This window comes from Pavona decussata, unplaced genomic scaffold (assembly GCF_977016875.1).
Source record: "Pavona decussata unplaced genomic scaffold, jaPavDecu1.1 SCAFFOLD_759, whole genome shotgun sequence".
NCBI lineage: Eukaryota > Metazoa > Cnidaria > Anthozoa > Scleractinia > Agariciidae > Pavona > Pavona decussata.
Genome location: NW_028145914.1, coordinates 63,287 through 75,000, shown reverse-complemented (window position 1 = coordinate 75,000; position 11,714 = coordinate 63,287). Strand labels below are relative to the sequence as shown.

Genomic DNA, 11,714 nt, shown 5'->3' with positions numbered 1-11,714 from the left:
TTACTCTTTTTTTTCTTTCAAATTAATAGATTTGGTGGTGTGTCCCAAATAGAATGTACTTTATTAATGTTCTACTGATATCATAACGGGATTGCTAAGATTAAGAACAGAAAGTTAAACTTGCTCATCAAAACTCAGTACATGCAGAAACAAGCAGATAAAACTAATTATAGTGTAAGTATCACAGTGTTGATTTTATTGGGTCAGTTTTGCTAATAATGTCTTCCAGTACACCCTTCATTGAGGGCCTGTGACTGCTATGGTTGAGGCCCCATTTTACAGCTACAATTGTAATTAGCTAGCTGGTACTTCTCTTCCATGTGAAAGCAATTAATATATAATCATTTTTTTTTTCATCAATTATCAATGAAAGCACAAAACTGAAAAGCTTTGCGATATTAATTGTTTACACCTCAAAACTCCATACCATTCAGCAGTGACTGCTAAGTGAGTGCACTTGAAAATTGTTTCCTGCAAGGAGACATGATGTAGCGGAGACAACAGAGGGAAGTGAATTAATTATATAAGGGACTAAATCAGACATTGCCAGAGATTTTGTCTTGGTCTACTGATTTTGAAGTGTCAATTTCATATAGGGTTTCAAGCCAATTAAGTGCACCAAATAGGATCCTTTCTCTCAAATTTCTTTTGTTTACTCCAGTGTCATCAATGAACTTTGACAAACACAGTGCAAATTTTCACTGTAAAATTATAATTGATTTCGTGGAAAAACTCCTAAAAGAAACAGTTGGATCAAGGCCTGTAAAAAAGACTCTTAAGCTGCCATGATTTTTGCAAGGCTTGGGGATGCAACTGAAACATTTATTATTTAATAGTTATTTTCAAGCACTGATTATTTCACAAAAAAATAGCTTCGAAATAATTCACTGGACTGGAGTCATAAGATTAGAATTGTCTCTGAAAATTTATTTACCATGCTTTGGTTTTATACAAGACAAACAACTGACTCTGCCCCTTCACTTTAGGGGGATGCAATGTCTTGCTTTACATGGAATTCTCCTTAAACAACCTTTGTACAGTGTGTATTAATGTCTTTACCTATCGCAGTCAGATTTTGATCTGAGGATTATGTTATGGCAAAATTAATAAATTCACTAAAAATTGTTGACTTCCTTCCTAATGAATAACTGGTAGAAAAGTATTAAGAGAAATCTGAAACAAGATTTGAGCTGGCAAAGCTTAAAGATTAAATACATAGAGGTGTTGAAGCCCCCAATCAGCAAAGGTCTATAAAGCCAGTAGTCTCCATGCATGCAGTAATATTTTACCTGCCAAATTCTCACACCTTCAGCATGAGTCTCATGCCTGTGGGTTGAAAACTTCGATCTCACACTAGCTCATGCTGACGGGCCTATTTAATTTTTTACACCTGGTTGAAAATGTGAGCTATTACAAACTTTACAAACAAAGTTGCAAACTGACACACTTTCCAAAGACATGTAAATTTACTCAAAGCAATATGAGAAACGAAATCTCTGATTATTGAAGGAAAGGCACTGAGTACAAGATCTACAAATGTAGTTTAGCTGACTACACATCCTGAGACTGGGACCAGGTAAAATTGTTTGGGAAATCTTTGAGTGTTTTCAGAGGTCAGAAAAAGTTGGAAGGTATATACATGTAATATTTACACTTGATTGCTTGATTAGAATTAAAGAAAAATAATCATTGTCTCGCTTGCAAATTAAAGAAAAACCAGAACATCATTAGCACGATTGCCTGCTTTGTTGGCATTGCGATTATAACTCCTGTAAATGTTGAGTCTTGCCAGAAAAAAAATATTTCTTTCTTCCTGCATTAACAGTTTTGCTTATTAGATGTAGATCAGCAATCAGAATAAAAGAATTATTTTAAAAATTCTCATGAGTGTTGACAGCAGCTTGCATGTTACATACCTACGTTGTTGACAGATTCTTTATTGTCAGTCAGCTCCAAAAAAGAATCAGTAAGGATTTGCGTTTATGTCAGAGGAATGCATAATTCCAAAGGTTGCAGTGATCAGAATCATGCAGGTTTTCGCACAGAGACTAAAACTGAAAGAATAATTCTTCACTGAACCCTTCCGACTCCGACTCTTAGGGACTTCTCTCCGGTCAGGAATGCGGAAAACAAGTTCCTTTCACTGCTTCAGCGTGGCAAACTCAAAATCACATGCTTTGATGTTTTGGAAATTTTCTAGTTCTGAAAATTGGTTATTGAATTTTGAGGATTATGGGTTTGATTCTTTTTATCTGGAGGGGGGTGGGGGGTACTCCCTACAATGGCCTATATGTGGAGGTTCCGCCCAAAAGGGGTACCTCTTTCACGCTTCAGGTATATGAAAGGGTAGGGATTTCACGAGTCAAAGTATATGAAAGGGTAGGGAAATCTGTCATTTAGGTATATATTTAAAAGGCCCTTTCATTATTTTCCAATGGAAGGTATACGAACCGGGGGTACCATTTGTCAATGGAAGGTGTACAAAAGGGGTACCTTTTCTGCCAAAAATGGTATATAAAAGGGTAAGGGGTAGGACCTTGGGGTGGAGCCTCCCTGTATTAAATTGTTTTTAGTACCTCCCCTCCCCCCAGGTTTTTTGTTGGTTTAACTCATTGAAAATTGCGATCCGGCTCTCAAACTTGAAAGAAGGCGTTGCCTCGATCTGGAAGCTACCTTTTACATCTGACAGTGTAGTGGAGATGGATAAAGTGGCTAAAACGGTAAGTAATGCAAAGCATTCTTAGCCTATTATAATTATTATAACCATATAATATGCTAAGTTAAGCAAACGTGTGTGTTTTAATTATCTGAAATCTCCACAACTACAGATCAATGGGCTGAGTTTGCTATAATCAGGAGATATTCTGCAAGATCTTAGCACGATAATTTTTGTTATTATTCAGCTAGTTAATTGAATAACAATTAAAGTACAGTTTTATTAAAAAAAAAAAAAAAAAAAAAAACCTGGAGATTGTCTTTTCTCCCCGGCACATGGAATTATGCATAATTATTGCAGAAAATTAACATGGATCCATTGTGCACAGAAGGTGAATATCGAGCCCACTTGATGTGTTGAATATTAATTGTAGTTTAAGAATTGAAATGCAATTTAAGTTTAAAATGGGGTTGGGGGGGGGGGGAGTACAAATTTATTAATTGAAAATTAATTGTATTGTTTAGTTTTGCCTGGTGGTATAAAACCTATAGCTTAGAAGGAACCAGTATATTCTTGGTTGATAATTAATATATATAGCAAGGTAATTTTGCCCCACCTCCTGCTCACCCTTTCTTGAAGAATTGGCAACTTTAAAAATATGTGTTTCCAACAGAATATTGTATAATTATTTAATAAGAGGAAAAGAAGTTGAATCTGGATTTTATCGCCAAATAATTAATGGAGGATTAATGTAATCAGAGAGTACTAAACAATGGCCTATATCAACTGTAAACAGACAGATATTATTATTATTATTATTGTTATTATTAATATTATTATTATTATTATTATTATTATTATTATTACTATTATTATTACTATTATTACTATTATTAGATAGGACAGTATATCTTCACTGTTTAAAAGAGTTAGTTGGTTTGAGACAATCAATGCATCCATGTAACTTTCGGCTTCTAATGAGAATATTTTGGTATTGTTCATAACCACTGTCCACAAAATATGATTTGTCATTTTGGGAGAGGAAAGGCCAGAAAGGATTATAGTGCTGATCATGAGCCAGCATTTCATGTGACGGAGTCCCTTTTGTACATGTGGATGGGAAAATTATCAGGTGCCATCAAGGAAAGGACAAGATCTCAAAAGAAATGAGTCTACTTGGTGATGCAAAATCAAAGTCTGGAAAAAGTAAGAATTTGCATTTAATTGTTACTGCTAATAAGATTTCTGCCTCTAGAAAAGGTTATTTTAGTTTAATAATTGATACCTACTGCAGCTTAATTATAAGTTAAGATTTTTGCTGTAGTACACTGTAGTTTCAGAACAGGCAGTCATACATGCACTCATTAGTATCCAAAAACAAAACCTTCCCTGCAACAATCTATATATGTTCAGCAAATTGCATGGTCTCCTGATTTTAAAGTAGGAATACTTTGTCTATTAAACTAATGGACAAATTAATTCAATACTAGCTAATCCTGTACCACTACTACTTTTTTTCTTTTTGAAATACCATTAATACAGCCAGAAGTATAAGTTATAATAATTAGTCTTTCCTCGTGGACTGATTGAAGTGAATTTAATCAGTTAATTATGAATTTTTTATACTTTTGAATTTGTATTCTTTTGCACATGTATGCATACATTAATTACCCAGTCAGCTGTGTTTCACAGGCTTCATAACAGTGATAAATTACTTGAGCATGCACTGTGGGTATTAGGCTTGGGGAATAGTGGCCAGCCAGCTAGCTCGATCAGTTAGTAGATTGCGGGACTATTAATACAGCCAGAACCAGTATAAGTTATAATTAGTCTTTCCACGTGGATTGAAGTCAAGGTAATCAGTTAATTATGAAATTTTAATAGTTTTGAATTTTCATCTTTTAAACATGCATGCATTAAATTGCCCAGTCAGCTATACATGTGTTTCACAGGCTTAATCGTACAGGTCAATGTCTGTCATTGAAACAGTGATAATCACTTAAGCATGCACTGTGGACCAGTAGTAGGCTATAATGATGGATGGTAGCTAGCCAGCTAGCTTGATCAGTTAGTAAGTCACTGGACTACTGTGTGGAAGCCTGTCACAGGTTAAAAGCCCTGCCAGACTAACTCTTAAGGAGAAAAGGGCTGCTTTTGTTAAATAACAAATGCTTAGACCTTCTAGTCTTCTTCGGTGGATTTGTGAGATCTGATTAAACAGCAGGTCCTGTCTTCAACGTTTTATGTTCCCAATAATTTAATCTGTACGTAGGACATTAAAGAAGCCACATACACTGGCCAGTGACTGTTTGTAAATTAGTCAATAGGAGACATAGTTTTGGGGTTTGGTAGTCTATCGATCTCCATCTTGGATTTCATCCAGGTTGGGTGGGTGGTGAGATAATAATGTGGACTGATAGTAGCTGCCAGTGGTGTATGCTGATGTCCGATCTCACCCTACAGAAGAATTATTGTAAACCATGCATCATGAGACTAATTTTTTTATGTGTGGTATAAAAGTACTTTACCACTACTTGATAACCTTGTTATTGACAGGTGTCACTAACACATAAACTGTACCACACCTTTAACAAACCTTTCTGAAAATGCAAAGGAATCAAAAGAAACAATTAAACTCATCAGTTACACTACAGTATATTTCTGCTGGCATATTCGAAGATATACGCCTGTATGTGTACATGGGTGTAAATGACTTGATCAAATGCCTCTTTTATAAATTATAAAAGAGGCATTACCATACCCCTGGCATAAAAAGTGGTGTATGCGCATGGCAGATAATTAGCTTAATTAGCTTAAAATATTATTATGAACTAATAATATTTTAAATTAATTATAAATTTTATTTTTATATTTATTGTTATTTTAAATCATAGATTATACTCGATGACACTCAAAGAATGTTAATTGTAAATAAATAAAAAAACCAGCTAACTTTCAGAAGATGAATGCGATCGAAACAGATCAAAACAATTTCCTGAACTCTCCCGACTATATTTGAAAAAGTTGGGCCAATGATAATGTCAATTTAAGGTGCTTCTCATCAACATGTGCACGCGCCGGGGGTCAGACATAGTTCCTTTAAATTTTGCCGTATTATTCATGGTTTAATTATACCTTTTTCCTGACAACATTTTTTTTTTTTTTCAAATCAAGTTTATGCAATATAATGTCATTGGTAACTCATAGCATTTAATTTTCTCCTTTTGCTGATGACATCCTTATGCCATAACATAATGTTGGATTTACCATTGTACTAGCTGGTAGCATTACCAGTAATTAAATCCATCCAATTATAAAATCTTTTAACATGCAGTAGCCCAAATCAACATTAAACAAATAATTATAAAATGTACATGTAGTATTTACTGTATTTCTGAACTTGTTCATTTTTTTAGCTTTGGTGCCAAACTTATATATCATGCATATTGTGATGACCTTGTTGCTGCTGTTATTAACACTGGTAGACAATGAGTTTTAGTGCCCAAATGAATCCATTAATAAGTACATGTACATGTATGATTTCCTCTTGGGGTACAAGAACCGCTCCCTGAGTGTGATGTTGACTGTGCTTATCGCAGACGTAGCCCCTCCCTGATAGCTAAGAAAGTTGTTAAATATTTACTTTTAATCTAATAACATAAGAACATATAATTTTTATACTTTTGCCAGTTGTCATAATTTTATGTCAGTTAACCATAATGCAACCCCCTGAACAAATGTGCATGCATTACAAAGTCATTCTCATCGTCGTCATCATTATTTTTCTTGAGAATGATGTATTGTTGTAGAAAGTGACAAAGGCATACTCGGAAAAACAGAAATCCAAGTGCTCCTTATAACCAGCAGTCAAACCTAAGACCTTCTGATTGCTAGTTTGGATGCTCTACCACTGAGCTACAGGAGGCTCGTGGGAGCTAAGACCATTAAACTAGGTTCATGGGAAAAATATCCTGCATACTGCTAGGATTGAAATGTGAATGTGTCGAATGTGTTGTTAGTACGCAATTTAAGCAGTTGCAGAAAGAAAGCCTGAAAAAATTTTTTTACGCTTTTTGCAAATGCTTAAATTGCGTACTAATTGCGAGGATCTTTCTTCTATTATTTTGATCTTTCATCCCCAGTTCAAAATGTGTTTCATATATATTTACATTCAAATATGGATGTTAAAAGCAATTTACTATGTAACGATTTCCTTCTGGTATAAATGAATTTGATGGCTTGGTGTTGGCTTAATTTAACACTGTTTAATGCCCTTGTTCTCAATTACTTTCAGGTATATTGAGTTCAATGTCCAGTACCATGAAGGCCATTAAGGCTGTAAAGATAACTTCCCTCCGATCCCTTCCTGCATAATAGGCCTCACTGAATGGCAATTCTCATAATGGAATGCTGGGAGATGGACATTACCCCAAACAATATCTGTACGTGATCATCAGGAGCATTTAATGCAAACAGTGGTGGTGGCAAGAAGATGTATGAGGTGAAATATGGGGAAGACAGAACACTTTTAAAGTCTTTCCCATGAGTGTCAATGTCCAGTCTGTAAGAGGTACCGACTTCCATGCAAGCATCTGTGTGCTTGTATAAAAGCTTATCCAGAGCTTGGAACAAAATACACCCAAACCCCTTTTCTTCTTGACGGTCTGGTCATTTCCAATCCCTCAGTGAATCAAACTCCATGGAGGAACCAACCTCTGATTCCCTCATTTGGCCAACAGTTGAAAACGAGTCATGCAGGAACCAGTTAATGGTGATCAAGTTTATTCTGAGCGCCTTGCACCAAGATCAATGCATGGAAACTCAGCTCTTCGCCTTTGATGTGAAATGTTCGAAGTATAATTCTCATTGTTCAACATCCTGAAAAGGGAAAAGAGCTCTGCCCCTTATAAGCAAGCTGACATGCATCTCATTATTAAATCACCCAAAAGTCCAAAAAGACGAAAACTGATCACTACATGTACATGTAACCTATCTATTTATAGACAATTACCTCCAGAGAAAAACGTAACATCCTTGATGTTTAAATAGAAAAATATGGCACCTCTCAACTGTCTCAGTCAGCTTATGGAGTGATGTCCTCATGCATTATGCAGGTCATTTAAAATAGATCCCACACAAAGCAACATTGTTAGCCTTCACTGCTCACTGCTTGTATTAGAGGCATTACTCAGAATCAAAAACTGAGTGAGTAGCAGTGACAAGTTTACCTTCTGCATTTAATTTGTTTTAAGCCTTATTCAATAGATATACTTCAGCTCTGCACTAAAAACACAAACAACAACGACAACACTTCATTGAAACAGACAGTTACGAGCTGGTTATATACCTACCTGCAAATAGCTGAAGCTAGTCGAAACAAGTTTCTCAGTGCCTAGTATGCAATGTCTAAAACTTTAGAGTTTAACTTTATTTAATTAATTGATTAATTGATTAATTAGTTAAAGTGGTATTAATATAAATAATATTTTAAATTTATCCTAGCCATGTACATAGTCAAGTACGTAGTGGCTTTGACACAATTTCCGTGGTCTTTTAACGACGATTGTGATGGCTCTTATGCAAAACCCTAAGAAATAGATGCATAAGGATTGTAATGAAAATTGCTTTCAGTTTTTAATCAATAGTGATAATAATCAGTCTCCAAAACAATAATGATAATAACAATGAAATGGTTGAATAATAAGAAGTAAATTAGATGACTGATGATAGTTTATAATTTAGTGGTACATACAGAACAGAAATAGAATGAACTGCGTGGTTCACTTGGCCTCTCCTAAAGTTGTTAAATTAATTAATTATAGGCCATTCCCATCGCCCTCACCGCCCCTTCCCCCTTAGAAGGTGGGTCAGTAAGTTGGGCCACAAATTTAAAGTATTTTCTGCACAATGGAAAATGTAACTGTACAATTAACATTCCAGGAATACGAGCCTTGATTTTGTGTTCCCCACTACTAGCCCATTTAACCGCCTCAAAAGGTTTTTTTTAGACGTCATCATCAAGGTCAGATATAGACAAACATTATTAAAACTTAGAAACATCTGGCAAAAGGAAACAGGCGATGAATCAGGAACCTTTTTCCAAAAGAAAAATAACAGTAATAATTAAATTGAGTCGTTTGGGCTTCTTTTTCCCACTTTAAACACTTTATTTCATCAAAACAAACCTATACATGTATTTTTTTTTTTAATATAATTGTTATTTTTCCCCACTCTACTTATAATAAAAAATATCCATAATAAAAATCCAAACTACATGTATATCCCAACTCGATCTCACTAAGAACATTTACTTCCTTTTGCGTTGCCTATTAACTTCAATTTAAAAGTCTGCATCAGTTTGAAAACCCTCATGTCGCTGTTAACTAAAATAAAAATTAACTTAACTGCAATAGACATGCTGATGTACCAGACAACCTACAACGCTTTAAAAGACTTCTTCGCAATAAAGACTTCTTTCAATAAAGAATCTCATGATTTTTTTTATTGATTGCAATTGAAGAATTGTGTAAATAGTTCTCTTCTTGCTTTGTTATTTTTCTTGTGTATTGTATTTTATTGTATTGAATTGTATTTTAGCTTTGGCTGTGATATTTTTTCACAACCTACTTATCAAATTAAGTACGTATGTAAACATCATAACTTCAACGACTTTGATGTGTTTGTGAAGGGAAATTTTTCCCAAGCAAGATTACTGCGTCTTTCAATAACATGCGGACTCTGTAGTTCAAAATTCAACCGAACCGTTGCGCTTTTCACTGCCGTCAATCACTGCAATGGACCTCTTATAAACAACGTTTGTCTCAGTGCGCTCAAGAGGTCATGATCCTGCGCTGTAAGTTGGCGGGTTTCGAACCACTTTGTCGATTTCTAATGTGCGTTTTTGGCATTTATGTAACAATGCGATTTAATAAAGGATTATTGATAATAAGGACATAATATTCTTTTGTTTTCATTTTCTCTTGGGTGTAGTTATATTCTGATAAAAGTGCTGTCTATTCTTATAACCGATCTAGTGTGATAATTGATGATAATGCAACTGATCAAACGAGAAGCGAGCCATTTGTGGAAATTTTTTTTGACAACTAGATTTGAATTTGTCAAGCGATAAAGCGAAGGAAAATTTGTCACACTCGGCATGAGCGAAATGCGTGGTGTTTCGTCTCGTGACTTAAAGAACGACTAATGTTACACATGTAGCGCGCTTGTTTCGCACCTCGTGGCTTAAAGAACGACTAATGTTACGCGTGTAGCGCGCTTGTTTCGCCTCATGGCTTAAAGAACGACTAATGTTTCATGTGTAGCGCCATTGTTTGGCCTCAGCGGCTTCAAGAAAGACGTATATTTCATGAGTAGCTTGTTTTGCCTCATGGCTTTAAGAATGACGTAAATTTCATGTGTAGCGTGCTTGTTTCGCCTCATGGCTTAAAGAACGACTAATGGTACATGTGTAGCGCCCTTGTTTCGCCTCACCGGCTTCAAAAAAAGACGTATGTTTCATGAGAAGCGCGCTTGTTTCGCCTCATGACAAAGAGATATTTTCTGTCTCGCGCGAACTGACTTCCGGGGAGTTGCCAGGACGAACTGTCTCCATTGGATCCAATCGAGTCTGTTTGCCAACTTTTCAACCCCCCTCGCTCCTGTTAACCCCTTACTTCCGGTACCACTGATCAAGCGTCTTGCACCCATTTCCGGTTCCCGTCGCGATCAGACTCAATTCGCCTGGGAATGAAGTCAACCGGACTCAGGTCGAGTGTATTGGACATGTATGAACTATCACTGTATTTGGAAAATCCAATAATAAGTTCTTTGGGTTTGAAATTCCCAACTCAGTTCTGTGTCCAATCATATTTTGGAGTACCCATTGCCTGATTTCATACCGTGGGGGTCTGGGTACGAGTCTGTGTATTATGGGTTATGGGACTCAACACCCACATAGCCGGAAAGAGCACATCGAACTTTACAACATCCTCAAGTTTGGTGTCAATCAAGCTAATATTAGGCGAGATACAGCCATTCAAAAACTTAAAAATTTACTAAGAAATGTATGGAACGCCGGACACACGTCCGGCGTTCCATACATTTCTTAGTAAAATTTGGAGTTTTTGAATGGCTGTATCTTTCCTAATATTAGCTTGATTAACACCAAACTTGGAAATGTTGTAAAGTGCGGTGTGCTCTTTCCGGCTATGTGGGTGTTGAGTCCCATAACCCATAATACGCAGACTCGTACCCAGACCCCCACGGTATGAAATCAGGCAATGATAGTAGCCTGATCTACGCAACGCATAAGTCATTTTAAAAAGTGGTTGAGATTGCTGACTGCAGCATCGTATTTTTATTTATTTATTTATTATTTTTTTTTTTTTGTTGTTTTCCAGGAATGTAACACGTAGCACTGTATTCTTAAAATTCGGTAGTAGATTCTGGTGGGTCAGCACTTCCCTATTTTCTAAAGTATCCAACCATGTTTTGGAGTCTCCATTCTCATATAGATAACTTAAGTGTATGAACAGCTACTACCGCTAACTGCTGCGATGTCAAGAACTCAGTGTATTTAAGCATGTTTCGCTCCTTTTTAACTCGTGAATGCGCTTGTGCAATCAACGAGTTATCGCTGTGGGCTGAATGTCACTCGCTCGATAAGCTGTAAACGTTACATCAATTTAATCGGAATTTAATCAAAAGCAGAAGTTATTCATCAGTCAACCTATAGTGCATGTATTCATCTTCGGCCGCCATCACGAGACAAAAAGCACGGACGTAAAATCAGCTCAACGAATAAAACGGCTAGTAGGAGTGTTGTCTGGTTACTCCTTCCATTGACCAAAACTAAGGGGCAACTTTCCTTTCAGGAAGGATATTTTCCAAAAGTTTGACTTCGATTAACCTCCCTCACAGACACTCTTTTGGTTCGTCTTGTTGGGAAGGAAACGACGAGACTGAAATAGTACGAAATAATACGAAATTCCACAGAGCGATACATCTTCCTTTGCTGTCAAACGTTATCGATAAGATCAGGATTAATGATTCAAGGCAA

At 36.1% G+C, this 11,714-nt stretch overlaps 1 protein-coding gene across 3 annotated transcripts in view; it reads left to right on the top strand.

Moving 5' to 3' along the window:
- LOC146448734 (polyubiquitin-A-like) overlaps nt 1–11,714 on the top strand; it is a 34,314-nt gene that overhangs the window by 1,252 nt on the left and 21,348 nt on the right. The window contains exon 1 of one of the 3 annotated variants that reach the window (XM_085102378.1): nt 3,558–3,862. The exons of the other annotated variants lie outside the window; for them this stretch is intronic. The gene's annotated coding sequence lies outside the window, so the exon portion shown is untranslated. Of the gene's footprint in view, nt 1–3,557; nt 3,863–11,714 lie in introns of those variants that run through there. 3 annotated transcript variants of the gene reach the window in all.